Genomic DNA, 15515 nt, shown 5'->3' with positions numbered 1-15515 from the left:
GCCGCGCAATTACGTAATCGTGCTGCCTGCACCGGCCTTTGATAGGCTGCAGGCACTGGGCATGTAGCCTATCAGAGGAACGGGCAAGGGAGACGCCTCTCCCCTGCCCCGCACCGTTCATCTGTATCGCTGTCCTGAGGACGGCGCCCCCCTCTTCTGTCCAGAGTGATGGGCCCTGTGCGGTCGCACCCCTCGCCCGGCTGTAGAAACGGCTGTGTCTAGGTCTCCGTAGTGCAGCACGTGGAGTGTCTAGGTCTCCGTAGTGCAGCACGTGGAGTGTCTAGGTCTCCGTAGTGCAGTACGTGGAGTGTCTAGGTCTCTGTACTGCAGCACGTGGAGTGTCTAGGTCTCTGTACTGCAGCACATGGAGTGTCTACTGTAGCGCCGTGATGCCTTTGTCTGTCTCCATATAGCCAGCCGTGCACAAGGCTTCGCATGATGCCTTATAAGAACAGATGCAAATCAATTATTATTATTATTTATTTGAGAGCACCATAGAACTGTACATCTAATAGGCGGTATACATACATAATATAAAACAGCACAAGAACAATAAGCACAACATTAGTACAATAAGCGATAATATATGTAATTTCGGATATGTGCCATTAGTGGGGGTCTGACCCCTGGTAATGATACTTACTGTATTGTACTTATTATTATTATTCCTATTTTGTAGAATATTCTCAGCAGCCCAGCAGATTCAGCCATCTATACAACACCATCCTGGCCACAAGGCACATTGATCCAGATAAATCGGACCCAGGCTGCATCCCCTCCCATCGGGGGAACATTCAGTATACAAGCTTATGGAAAGGAAATAAGTGGTATGGTTACATGTCAATTGTCATGAATCTAGTAGGACATATCGTCACTGTGGATGGCATGAGTCTTCCAGAACAGGAGCTCTCCTACAGCATAGTAATAAATATAACTGACAGGTCCAACCTTACATTGGACTGTACCCTGTGCGGTAGCTTCTGTTGGTGCCCTCTCCTTCATATAGTGTAAAACACATACCATACAGTTCCTCATAATAATTATTTAACTATATGGTGTCCAAGCAAAAGTGTCATTTGTCAGCCAAATAACCATGCTATATAGCGCCATCATCACCATACACTGCAAATATTATATACTGTGTGGTGTAGTTGTGTGCAGTACTATGCAATACCTAATTAAATACCACACAGTGACTAAATAACAGCGCCATACATCTAGAAATCTAGTAACAGTGCTATACAGTGTCTAAACAATACTGCTATACACTTACCAATATGATTTATGTTGGTCTCAAACCTCAGGGGTCAGTTCTTCGGTGGTGCTCCTTCAGCAGGGGTGATTGATGCACCTTGGATGGTGGCACAGGTTGCACACCCCTAAGGCCCTGGTAATTGGATAAAGCCATATAGTTTTATGATAACATTGTCTATGATCTGTCCGGCAATAATCCCCATCCTCTGGTTGCTCTACAGATCTCCGTGTAGACATCTCCAGCATCGATCTGAAATATGCAATAGAGACCATTCCAGAACTAGGCCAGGTTTACATATCAACATATGAAAACTGCAGAGGATACTCATGGGAAATAAAGTTCTTAAGGGCTACAGGATACCAGCCGCTCTTACAGGTATACACATCATTTTTCATCTGTACATACTTGGAGACCATCCTACCATTTCACAGGGCCTACTGTAGATTTGCTTGACTGAGTGTTCAGCTATATCTTAATACAAACCGGATTCCAAAAAAGTTGGGACACTATACAAATCGTGAATAAAAACTGAATGCAATGATGTGGAGATGGCAAATGTCAATATTTTATTTGTAATAGAACGTAGATGACAGATCAAACGTTTATTCCGAGTAAATGTATCATTTTAAAGGAAAAATACGTTGATTCAAATTTTCACAGTGTCAACAAATCCCCAAAAAGTTGGGACAAGTAGCAATAAGAGGCTGGAAAAAGTAAATTTGAGCATAATGAAGAGCTGGAAGACCAATTAACACTAATTAGGTCAATTGGCAACATGATTGGGTATAAAAAGAGCTTCTCAGAGTGGCAGTGTCTCTCAGAAGCCAAGATGGGTAGAGGATCACCAATTCCCACAATGTTGCACAGAAAGATAGTGGAGCAATATCAGAAAGGTGTTACCCAGCGAAAAATTGCAAAGACTTTGCATCTATCATCATCAACTGTGCATAACATCATCCGAAGATTCAGAGAATCTGGAACAATCTCTGTGCGTAAGGGTCAAGGCCGTAAAACCATACTGGATGCCCGTGATCTCCGGGCCCTTAAACGACACTGCACCACAAACAGGAATGCTACTGTAAAGGAAATCACAGAATGGGCTCAGGAATACTTCCAGAAACCATTGTCAGTGAACACAATCCACCGTGCCATCCGCCGTTGCCAGCTCAAACTCTACAGTGCAAAGAAGAAGCCATTTCTAAGCAAGATCCACAAGCTCAGGTGTTTTCACTGGGCCAGGGATCATTTAAAATGGAGTGTGGCAAAATGGAAGACTGTTCTGTGGTCAGACGAGTCACGATTCGAAGTTCTTTTTGGAAATCTGGGACGCCATGTCATCCGGACCAAAGAGGATAAGGACAACCCAAGTTGTTATCAACGCTCAGTTCAGAAGCCTGCATCTCTGATGGTATGGGGTTGCATGAGTGCGTGTGGCATGGGCAGCTTGCATGTCTGGAAAGGCACCATCAATGCAGAAAAATATATTCAGGTTCTAGAACAACATATGCTCCCATCCAGACGTCATCTCTTTCAGGGAAGACCCTGCATTTTTCAACAAGATAATGCCAGACCACATTCTGCATCAATCACAACATCATGGCTGCGTAGGAGAAGGATCCGGGTACTGAAATGGCCAGTCTGCAGTCCAGATCTTTCACCTATAGAGAACATTTGGCGCATCATAAAGAGGAAGGTGTAGCAAAGAAGGCCCAAGACGATTGAACAGTTAGAGGCCTGTATTAGACAAGAATGGGAGAGCATTCCTATTTCTAAACTTGAGAAACTGGTCTCCTCGGTCCCCAGACGTCTGTTGAGTGTTGTAAGAAGAAGGGGAGATGCCACACAGTGGTGAAAATGGCCTTGTCCCAACTTTTTGGGGATTTGTTGACACCATGAAATTCTGATTCAACATATTTTTCCCTTAAAATTGTACATTTTCTCAGTTTAAACTTTTGTTCTGTGATTTATGTTCTATTCTGAATAAAATATTAGAAGTTGGCACCTCCACATCATTGCATTCAGTTTTTATTCACGATTTGTATAGTGTCCCAACTTTTTGGGAATCCGGTTTGTAATTTTTGTTGGTTTAACCTTAAGATATAGCAGAGCTGGGACTGAGATTGACAGATCTGAGGATATCATGTTGCATAAAATATCAGTCTTATTGCACAGTCATATTCTGCATAGCCATTGCTTGTCTTTCCATCACCTAGGGCAAAGATTCAGTTTGTCGTCCTAGCCATGTACTGTACCTACCTTGACCAAGGCTGAGTGGCTTGTTGGTTCTTTCACTGGGACTCACCAGCTAGAGGCGGAACACCCTGCCCTGTCTGTTACATTGTCTTCAATAGGTTATCCAGTTTAGAAAAACTTTCAACATACCGTCGTAAAAGGGCATCTGTCAGCAGTTTTGTACCTATGACACTGGCTGACCTGTTACATGTGCGCTTGGCAGCTGAAGACGTCTGTGTTGGTCCCATGTTCATATGTGTCCGCATTGCTGAGAAAAGGGATGCTTTAATATATGCAAATGAATATGGGGCGCCATTTGTTCACAGTGCATTTTGTGACACAAAATGTATGTTGTATAGACAAAATTAATTTTGTAGAATTTTAAGTCACAAAATTAAATTCTATGTCACAAAATTAACTGAATTGTATTTTGAGGCACAGAGTTCATTTTGTGACACAGAATGTCATTGTGTGACAGAATACTACAAAATGCATTTTGTGTCACAAAAAAAAGGCACTGAACAAATGACGCCCCATAGTTTTATAGGTGCAAATCTGCTGACAGATGCTCTCTCAGGAATTCTAATAGAGGAGAGGGGGGGCTCTCTGCTCAGGATCCTCATCTCTTGGCTACAAAGAATGTCTCCTAGGGACCATTCAGACAGCTGTATGAATGGCTCCGCACCCGTTCCACAATTTTGCGGAACGGTTGCAGACTCATTCATATCAATGGAGCCACAACAGTTGTGGACAGCACAGCTTCGTGGAAAGGATAGAGCATGTCCTATTCTTGTCCGCAATTGCCAAATGAGTTCAGTGTTATGCATAATTACCCCTGTGGTGGCGCTGTAGGAAAATTAATCACTTACTGATAAGTTTCCCACAGAAAGCACATGGGCACTTTGTGATCAGTATATTGTCAAGGGACACTTCTAAAAGGTAGAGATTGTCCAAAATGTTGAGAGTACGGCGAGTTTTATATACCTATCGGGATATATTTTTGCTTTAGGTTAACCATCGGTGGGGGGGGGGGGGGCAAATGTTACTGTTACAAATTTAATAAATGGCAAATACAGCTCTGCTAAATCTATATTGGAGATGGCCTCTTCCTTCAGTGCTGAGCTGCTGTTTATCATTATTTGCTATAATGTTATTACACATATCAATCGTTATTGCTTTATCGCCTTAGGCTACTTTCACACTTGCGTTTTTCTTTTCCAGCATTGAGTTCCGTCCTAGGGGCTCCATAGCAGAAAAGAACTGATCAGTTTTTTCCCCATGCATTCTGAATTGAGAGCAATCCGTTCAGGATGCATCGGGATGTCTTCAGTTCAAGTCTTTTTGACTGATCAGGATGGAGATAAAACCGCTGCATGCTACGGTTTTATCTCTGGACAAAAAAACGGAAGACTTGCCTGAATGCCGGATCCGTCATTTTTTCCCATAGGAATGTGATAATGCCGGATGGATCCGTTCTTGCAATTCATTTGTAAGACGGATCAGGATCCTGATCAGTCTTAAAATTCAATCAGTTGGCATAATTTTTGCTGTATCCAGCAGGCAGTTTCCGACGACGGAACTGCCTGCTGGATTCCTCTGCCGCATGTGTGAAAGTACCCTTAGACAAATGTGAAAGGAATAAGTATCTTATAGGGGGGCACTCCTCATATTCTATTGCAGACAGAACAGTGGAGGAGGGCTTCTGCTGCAGCCAGTTACCCTACAGCTAGAGTATGGTTTGTGAGAAGGAAGGTCTTAGGCCTCGTTCACATCACCGTTTCTCCTTTCCGTTCTCCGGCTCCGTTGAGGAGCAGGAGAACGGAAAGGACGGATTCTGCAGATAACTGAGACCTAACTGAGCGTAACGGAGCCTGAAGACCCCATAGACTATAATGGGGTCAGTTTCGTCTTTGCTCAAAAATCATGTTCTGAGTGGACACCGAACTGACCCATCTATGGGGTCTTTAGGAGAAACGGTGATGTGAACGAGGCCTAATTATTTTTAAAAAATAAAATAAAAATCTAAGTCTTCGCCATGTGTTGTATTCAGGTCAATGATTCCAAGGTGACCGGTGTAGCTGCTCAAGTATCAGCAGTAAAAGTAACTAGCGGAGGCCTGTTTCGTCAGCACCTGTTTGGGGATTTAGTGAGAACACCAAACACAAAGCCACAGGTATGGAAAATAATATTATTTTATATATTACTAAGGCTTGTAAAAGACAGGGATATAATAGCAGTAAATGGACAGGGAATATAGGGAATTGGGATATGGAAAGCTGCATGACAGGGCGAGATTTCTGTACAGGCACAAGGAATGTGCTCCTATACGGGGCCCTGGGGAAAGGACGCCTTATTAGTGAAAAGGTTACTTATGAATTGTGAGAATTAGTTCAGTAGCGGTCGGCAAAATGGTATCAAATGCCGTCAGAGACAGTGACGCAGGAGTCCATTTCAGGTTTGGACTGTTCTTCATTCAAGTAAACGTATAGCCTTTACATTCGGGCCCAAAACACAAACCAACCACTGCTCTGCTGAGCGCTTACTAAATATACAAGTCTCCCTGACTATACAAGTGGTTTACTACCGACCACTCAAGCAAAATTACATTAACGTATTTTACCTCAAATGTCTACTTTGATGCAAACAAACAATGTAAAAGTCATTCCATAAAAATCCAGGCCCCAAAACAGGACTTTACAAAGCCCTGAGCAGACTACTCTTTGCTAAAGATACTCAGCTTTGCTGGATTCCTTAGATCTCATCCAGCTTTCCCTGGAAGAGATATATACCTCCTGGAACCTCATACACATGAGAGGTATCTTGGGGAAATATAACAATCCCAGGTCACTTTTCCTGTCACCGTCTCTCAGAATTTACTGAGCAATGTGAATGAACATTTAAATGAAGCATATATGTATGGTAAATAGGATTTTTGAGATTTTTTAAAAAAAGGTGCACAAAACAGGGGCAGCATAAAATAAACAAAAACCTCTTACACACCTTTTAGATGTTCAGCTGCTCCAGTGCTCCTATTCTGGTCTCAGTCTCTCTGGTCTCCGCTGGTAAAGCAATAATCACACCATGTCCATAGTTCACATGACCGCTACTGCCAATCACTGCCTTCAGCCGTCACACGTAGTTCATGAGGCCAGTGTTTGGCTGCAGTGGTCACATAATCAATGTGCGGTCGGGGCCGGAGCTGCAGCACATTTAAAGGATGAGTAAGGTTTTGGCCTGTACCCATTTTTTTAAATCTTATAAAAAAAAAACTTTAATGAGGTGATCACCGAGCTGTGGGGGTGAGAGGAGGACACCCAGGGATGAACAGTACCTACCTGATGGGCGGAACTAATGACAGACCTATGGTTATGGCTATGGATATGTCAAACAGATGTGGTTATATGGAAATAGGACAACGTACTAACTTGTACAGTAATTCATTCATTCTTTTTTGGCGGGGGATCATTTCTAACAATAAATCCATGCTATCCATCATAGGTGGAAGTCTACATAAATGGAATCCCTTCAAAGTGTTCTGGAAACTGTGACTACAGCTGGGATGTAAAACAAACACCACTTATCTATTCTATTAATACAGGTAAATATGGCGAAAAGCATTGGAATATAAATTAGAAAAAAATTATCAAGATTGCAGGTTGTCTATTATGCGGCTTCTATACACATTAGGTCATCGTCTGATCCCCCCCCCCCCCCAATATAAGCATCTTTGTGCAGAACGAATCTGTGTACGGTCACCTCTTGTTGTGTAACTCCCACAATGCATTGCACATGGATGATGAAAAACAAATTCCTACATGTGGACTGTAGGAATTTGTTGTCCAAAAGCGGTGTTCTCCTTTAAGAGTTGTTCAAAGCACTAAGTTGATAACCATATTTTTCAGCCGTCAATGGAGAAGATGCGGTATTAATAATAAATGGGATTGGATTTTCTAACAGCACCGCCAATGACACAACCTATGTGACAATTGGAAACCTTACTTGCACCATTCTTACCCTCAGAGGTAAGTCAAACTGCCCTAAATAATGTAAAAATAAATTACATTAAATGTGTTGTCTCAGAACGATCCCATTCCATAGTTGGGGACCCATCGAGAGTATCTCACAAAGAACAGCTCTAACCTTAGTGAAGTTGGCACTCCAAAGTATTACATGGTCACCGATTAATTTCAATGGACAGCTTGTAATACTCTATTCCCCCTGTAGTGGCCGCTGTGTTTTGTCTAAAGCTGAACCTACGACAATTACCTTATTAATAGGGAATTTTCCTTTTCAAACGGGACTGACTTGCTAATTCAACTCCTTTATTGATACTTTTATGTAGTCTATCCAGGGGTGCACCACCAGTGAGGCCTCAGGCAGCACCAGGTAGGGGCAAGAGGGGGGCAGCAGACAGGCCATGGGCAATGAGCGCTTTCATTGTGGCAAGTGGTAGGCAATTAAAGAGTGCCGTGTTTGTGTGAGGGGAGGCGGGGCTTTAATTATTTAAACCTGGCTCTCCTGCCCCCACTTGTCGGTTCGAATGCTTTCGAATCGGCTCGTGGGTTGGTGCCAGAGAAGTGCGTGCGTCACTGGAGAATCGGGTGGTCGGCTGCGTCGGGCTCGTCGCTTCGGTGATTAGGTAGGCAGGGTGGCTGCACACCCGTCTCGCTATGTATAACATGGGGGGCTGCCGAGCGTGCCGCCGGGCCCCAGCCGCGCTGGCAACTGCCCGCACTCCCGATCGCTTCCGGCACCCCGCTCCAGGCACCCCGATACAGGCACCCCGATCCGCTCCAGGCCCCGCGCCAAGCACCCCCGCTCCCACGTGCAGCGTCCCCCAGGCGGGCACCCCTCATCTGTGGCTCAGCAGCGACGGGTCACACGTCCTTCACATACCCAGAGCAGCGGTCACGCCGGCCGTCGGCTCCTCAGCGCAGCTCACTGGCTTGCTGCACTCCAGCAGGCCCTGGCTTGATAGAGGGCGACACCTACAGGCCCATACTGGTACTGCAGTCCAGGTACAGGGCTCCTTGCTCAGGCACAGTGGCTAGGTACTAAGGCAGGACAAACAAAAAAAAAAAAATATGAAAAAAAAATTATATATTTGGGATATGTTTTAAGGATCAAATACAAAGAGGGCTCCAAAAAGGGGGGCTGACCACGTCACTTTGCGCACGCAGCCGGGCCGCCCGCAAGCCCATACGGCGAGTCAGGGGGTTGGTTCGGGCGCAGTCGCAATAATCCGGTGGACAGCAAAGGAGCGGTGGCAGGAGTGAAGGGTCACCCAGCCACCGTGCGCTCATTCACATGTCTGTCCTTGTTTATTCAGGTCCACAGGTGGTTGGCTAACTTAAGATACTGTGGGGTTTGTGGCTGTCATGGCCGCCAGGTGAGTCAGGGGTTTGCAGGCGTGGGCCAACCCCCTCCTTTTCTCCTGCATAGGCTTGGGGGACGGGGGATGGTGGACTATTATGGCCAGGCCTCTGGCGCATCTCTTACAGGGTGGCGCCTACAGTCGTGGCCTTTGGTGGGGGGGGAGAAAAATAAATAAAAAAAATGGTATAGATAGGAATGTTGCTTTGCCAGGTCTGTCACGACTACAGACTCCTTATAAAGCCCTGCCACGACTGCAGGCATCAGTCTGTCACGACTACAGACCCGCTCTAAAGCCCTGCCACGACTGCAGGCAACAGTCTGTCACGACTACAGACCCGTTATAAAGCCCTGCCACGACTGCAGGCATCAGTCTGTCACGACTACAGACTCGTTATAAAGTCCTGCCACGACTGCAGGCATCAGTCTGTCACGACTACAGACCCGTTATAAAGCCCTGCCACGACTGCAGGCAACAGTCTGTCACGACTACAGACTCGTTATAAAGTCCTGCCACGACTGCAGGCATCAGTCTGTCACGACTACAGACCCGCTCTAAAGCCCTGCCACGACTGCAGGCACAAATCCGTTATGACTACAGACTCGTTATAAAGCCCTGCCACGACTGCAGGCATTAGTCTGTCACTACTACAGACTCGTTATAAAGGCCTGCCACGACTGCAGGCATTAGTCTCATGTCAACAGACTCGTGAGGTAATACTACCACGTCTACAGGCGATGGTCCGTTACCGCTACTCCCGAGGTAGGGTCCCCTCACGACTACAGGGGCCAGTCGGTCACATCCACAGACTTGGTCGCACTCCCGTTGATTACAGGCACTGGGTGGGCATCTACAGGTAGTTGCGTCACGTCTACGCACGCGGGTCAGCCACGGCCTGGGGGGTCAGCCTTCTCGGTCACAGGTAGGTCCGGTCAGACCTCAGTCTCCCAGCGGGTTCCAGTCACAATAACCAGCCTCTAGGGGGGGCACTCCCGCGCCGGCGCATAATGCCAGGGAGCTATGTGGCTCCCCACGCGGCACACGATTCAAACCGGCGAGGGCCGGGGCTCACGGTAAAGGAAGGGCTCCCTCTGATCCGGTGCACATCGCCAGGGAGCGGCGCTGCTCCCCACGTGGTACGAGTGTCCAGCCGGCGGTGGGTCGGCCCTGGCTGAGGGGGCTCCCCCGCACTGGTGCACTCTGCCAGGGAGCAGCGTGAGCTCCCCACGCGGCTGGAGGTAAAGGTGCAGGACACCGTTTCCCCGCTCCTCATCTTCAATAAAGTCTGGCACGGGCCGCCGTGCCGTTAGGTAGGCAGGGATCGGGGGAAGGAGTACCAGGCTCGGTCAGGGGGAGCAGATCATAGGCGGTGGCTGGCTTCCTGCTGCCGGCCGTACAGAAGGTTCCAAGGGGGTCATTTAGGCACAGGATGTTAGTTAGTCCGTGCAGGTGACCTGCGTTATACCATGCTCTTCATGCTCGTACTCAGAGCTGTGCCCATACTGGAGCTGCGTAAGTGGTTTATAGTTTAAAAAATAAAATAAAAATCCACAATTAGAGTCTTTCACGCATGGCTTCTCTGTTTTAGGTGTACACATGTGACTCCACCATTAGAGTCTCTCACACATGGCTTCTCCGTTTTAGGTTTACACATATAGTCCGCCATTAGAGTCTTTCACGCATGGCTTCTCCGTTTAGGTTACACATATGACTCCGCCATTAGAGTCTCTCACGCATGGCTTCTCCGTTTTAGGTTTACACATATGACTCCACCATTAGAGGCTCTCACGCATGGCTTCTCCGTTTTAGGTTTACACATATGACTCCACCATTAGAGTCTCTCACGCATGGCTTCTCCGTTTAGGTTACACATATGACTCCGCCATTAGAGTCTCTCATGCATGGCTTCTCCGTTTTAGGTGCACACATGTGACTCCACCATTAGAGTCTCTCACGCATGGCTTATCCGTTTTAGGTTTACACATATGACTCCGCCATTAGAGTCTCTCACGCATGGCTTCTCCGTTTAGGTTTACACATACAACTCCTCTATTAGAGTCTCTCACGCATGGCTTCTCCGTTTTAGGTTTACACATATGACTCCGCCGTAAGAGGCTCTCATGCATGGATTCTCCGTTTTAGGTTTACACATATGACTCCGCCATTAGAGTCTCTCACGCATGGCTTCTCCGTTTTAGGTTACACATATGACTCCGCCATTAGAGTCTCTCACGCATGGCTTCTCCGTTTTGGGTTTACACATATGACTCCACCATTAGAGGCTCTCACGCATGGCTTCTCCGTTTTAGGTTTACACATATGACTCCACCATTAGAGTCTCTCACGCATGGCTTCTCCGTTTTAGGTTACACATATGACTCCGCTATTAGAGTCTCTCACGCATGGCTTCTCCGTGTTAGTTTTACACATATGACTCCGCCGTAAGAGGCTCTCATGCATGGATTCTCCGTTTTAGGTTTACACATATGACTCCGCCATTAGAGTCTCTCACGCATGACTTCTCCGTTTTAGGTTTACACATATGACTCCACCATTAGAGTCTCTCACGCATGGCTTCTCCGTTTTAGGTTACACATATGACTCCACCATTAGAGGCTCTCACGCATGGCTTCTCCGTTTTAGGTTTACACATATGACTCCACCATTAGAGTCTCTCACGCATGGCTTCTCCGTTTTAGGTTACACATATGACTCCGCTATTAGAGTCTCTCACGCATGGCTTCTCCGTTTTAGGTTTACACATATGACTCCACCATTAGAGGCTCTCACGCATGGCTTCTCCGTTTTAGGTGTACACATATGACTCCACCATTAGAGTCTCTCGCGCATGGCTTCTCAGTTTTAGGTTTACACATATGACTCTGCCATTAGAGTCTCACGCATGGCTTCTCCGTTTTAGTTTTACACATATGACTCCGCCATTAGTCTCTCGCGCATAGCTCCGCCATTAGTCTATCGCGCATGGCTTCTCAGTTTTAGTTTTACACATATGACTCCGCCATTAGTCTCTCGCGCATAGCTCCGCCATTAGTCTATCGCGCATGGCTTCTCAGTTTTAGGTTTACACATATGACTCTGCCATTAGAGTCTCACGCATGGCTTCTCTGTAAAAAAAAAAAAAAAAAAAAAAAAAAAATGTTTCCACTTTTTCTTTCAGGTTTGTCATGGGGCAGATCGGTTGCCAATGCCAATTCCTCACCAGGCCCAGCTGCGCTGGGACTAGTCTCTCATCTCACCATAGCTAACAGACTGATGGCCAATTCCTTGGCCAGTAATACCCTGAGGGCTTACAAGACAGCTTGGCGCCTGTTTCAGAAATATGAACACCTACCCGGCAGCTGGCCGGGGGGACTATCACTCACCTATTGGGCTTCGTCAGGTTTTTTGCCACTTTCAATTAAACCTGTCCTATAGCACTGTTAACTATACCTGGCAGGTATTCAGCACATTCGGGTTTAGTTAACAGGTTCAGGGGTCGATCCTCTCTCGATCACAGGACATTCCTTCCACAGGGGCGCAGCAGCTGCGGCGTCCATGCATAAGGTACCAGTACATGTAATCAAACGGTTGGGTCGTTGGAGTTCCGCGTGTTCCATGCGTTATATCCCGGATCCTTAATACAAAATGTCACTGGCTTTCCGAGTTTTGGTTTTGTAGTTTCTGTTATCAAAGTCGTTCAAAACTCCTATGCATGGTTCTTTTGGCCCCTTTAGGCTACCCTTCGATAAGCAGTTCCGGCATAACTCTGCTGCTTCTAGGTAGGGGGGGGAATATAGGCTTAGGTAGGGGACCCTCTCGTAATGAGCCGATCCGAGCACAAGTGGTAGGCAATTAAAGAGTGCCGTGTTTGTGTGAGGGGAGGCGGGGCTTTAATTATTTAAACCTGGCTCTCCTGCCCCCACTTGTCGGTTCGAATGCTTTCGACCCACCCAGAAGCCCTCCCTTCTTCTCAGGACTCATCATTGGTGTGGCCCCCTTTAGGCTACCCTTCGATAAGCAGTTCCGGCATAACTCTGCTGCTTCTAGGTAGGGGGGGGAATATAGGCTTAGGTAGGGGACCCTCTCGTAATGAGCCGATCCGAGCACAAACGGGTTATGTTAAGAAATTGACATTGGGGGTGGCGCTGTTTCAGTTTTCGCCTCAGACAGCAGAAAGGCTAGGTGCAACCCCGAGTCTATCACATGTCATGTATTATGTATTCACTGTGATTCATTTTGCTTCTCTTTGTGTATTTTTACATACAGATAATGAGATCCGTTGTCAGGCTCCGAAAGCAAGCGCTGGAACATTCCCGATCACTGTGTACATCGCAGAACGTGGATTTGCAGTCTCGTATGGAGGAAACATGACTTTTACTTATGATATCATTGTCTCTTCAGTAACACCGTCCTCAGGAAGCCCTGCAGGTATTCATGTAGATCCGTTATCCTCTGCTGTAGGTTAGACATATCCTTTTTTTATATGCCCTATTAGCAGAGTTTAGTGAACCCGAACTGTAAAATTCGGGTTCGTACCGAACTTTATGAATTTTTTCCACCCGAAAATTTACATAAAAGTTCAGGTTCGGTGTTCTGTGATTTCTATGGCGCTTTTTGAAAGGCTGCACAGCAGCCAATCAAAAAGCGTTATACTACTTGCCCCAAGAGGCCATCACAGCCATGCCTACTATTGTCATGGCTGTGATTGGCCAAGTGCACCATGTGACCCAGCCTCCTTAAAAGCTGAAGTCACGTAGCGCTGCACGTCACTCTGCTTTTCACTAGTGTAGGGATAGGTTGCTGCTGCTGTGAGGGAGAGATTAGGCAGGGAGAAATACAACGAAGTCCTGAAATTCTGTACATCTACAGCTGAGAATAATCGATCTTTTGTGGGTGCAGAGCACACAGGTTTTGTGCCTGCCCTGAGCGTTTTTTTCAGACACTTTTTTCAGTGGTCATCGGCTGCCATTTTGCCGCAATTGCAGTGCACCAGCACAGCATTGCATGATCTGACGCTTGTCTTCAGGCCATACAGCTCTGACCCAATCTGTGTGTAACAGAACCCATTTAGAAGTAACTGAACTAAAGCTATTTTGCTGGGAATCTGTAATATTAACCAGCCCATATACACCGCTGTGACACTATCTGTGTGTGACCAAACCTATTTAGAAGTAGCTGAAATAAATCAATTTTGCTGGGAATCTGTCATTAACCAACCCATATATACCGTTCCTTTTATTTTTGATTTCTTGCTTGACGGAACACTAACCATGAGGAAAATTTAATAAGGGACGTGGTCATGGTCATGGTGGTGGTGTTGGTGGAGCCACTGCTGCAGGGAGAGGACGTGGCCGTTCGGGCCCAGCTACAGTCCTAGTGAACCAACTACTTCGGGTCCCAGTAGGCGCCAGAATCTCCAGAGATATTTGGTCGGGCCTAATGCCGTTCTAAGGATGGTAAGGCCTGAGCAAGTACAGGCGATAGTCGATTGGGTGTCCGACAGTGGATCCAGCACGTTCACATTATCTCCCACTCAGTATTCTGCATAAAGCGCACAGATGGCGCCTGAAACCCATGCCCATCAGTCTGTCACATCACCCCCGTGTATATCAGGGAACCTGTCTGAGCCTCAAGTCATGCAGCAGTCTCTTAGGCTACTTTCACACTAGCGTTCGTCGGTCCGCTCGTGAGCTCCGTTTGAAGGGGCTCACGAGCGGACCCGAACGCAGCCGTCCAGCCCTGATGCAGTCTGAATGGAGCGGATCCGCTCAGACTGCATCAGTCTGGCGGCGTTCAGCCTCCGCACGGACAGGCGGACAGCTGAACGCTGCTTGCAGCTTTCGGGTGTCCGCCTGGCCGTGCGGAGGCGTGTGGATCCGTCCAGACTTACAATGTAAGTCAATGGGGACGGATCCGTTTGAAGATGCCGCAATATGGCTCAATCTTCAGGCGGATCCGTCCCCCATTGACTTTACATTGAAAGTCTGGACGGATCCGTACGAGGCTATTTTCACACTTAGCTGTTATATGCTAAAATAATGCAGACGGATCCGTACTGAACGGAAGCCTCCGTCTGCATTATTATGATCGGATCCGTTCAGAACGGATCCGATCGAACGCTAGTGTGAAAGTAGCCTTATGCTGTTTGAAGACTCTGCTGGCAGGGTTTCCCAAGGGCATCCACCTAGCCCTTCTCCAGGGGTGGAAGACATAGAATGCACTGACGCACAACCACTTATGTTTCCTGATGATGAGGACATGGGAATACCACCTCAGCACGTCTCTGATGATGACGAAACACAGGTGCCAACTGCTGCATCTTTCTGGAGTGTGCAGACAGAAAAGGATGTCAGGGAGGAAGACTGGGTGGAAGACGATGCAGGGGATGATGAGGTCTTAGACCCCACATGGAATGAAGGTCATGCCACTGACTTTCAGAGTTTGGAGGAAGAGGCAGTGGTGAGGCCGAGCCAACAGCGCAGCAAAAGAGGGAGCAGGGTGCAAAAGCAGAGCAGCTGTGGCAAAGACCGTTCGCCTGCTACTGGCCACCGACACCAGGGACCGAGCACACCAAAGGCAGCTTCAAGGAGTTCCCTGGCATGGCACTTCTTCACACAAGGTGCTTACAACAAGACCCGAGTGGTTTGCACGCTG

At 47.0% G+C, this 15515-nt stretch overlaps 1 pseudogene; it reads left to right on the top strand.

The window, feature by feature from the left end:
- Nucleotides 1-15515, top strand: part of LOC122939296 — a 359170-nt pseudogene that overhangs the window by 169792 nt on the left and 173863 nt on the right.

The sequence above is a fragment of the Bufo gargarizans genome, chromosome 5 (genome assembly GCF_014858855.1).
Source record: "Bufo gargarizans isolate SCDJY-AF-19 chromosome 5, ASM1485885v1, whole genome shotgun sequence".
NCBI lineage: Eukaryota > Metazoa > Chordata > Amphibia > Anura > Bufonidae > Bufo > Bufo gargarizans.
The sequence above is the reverse complement of the archived record's forward strand: the minus strand, read 5'-3'. Positions and strand labels throughout refer to the sequence as shown.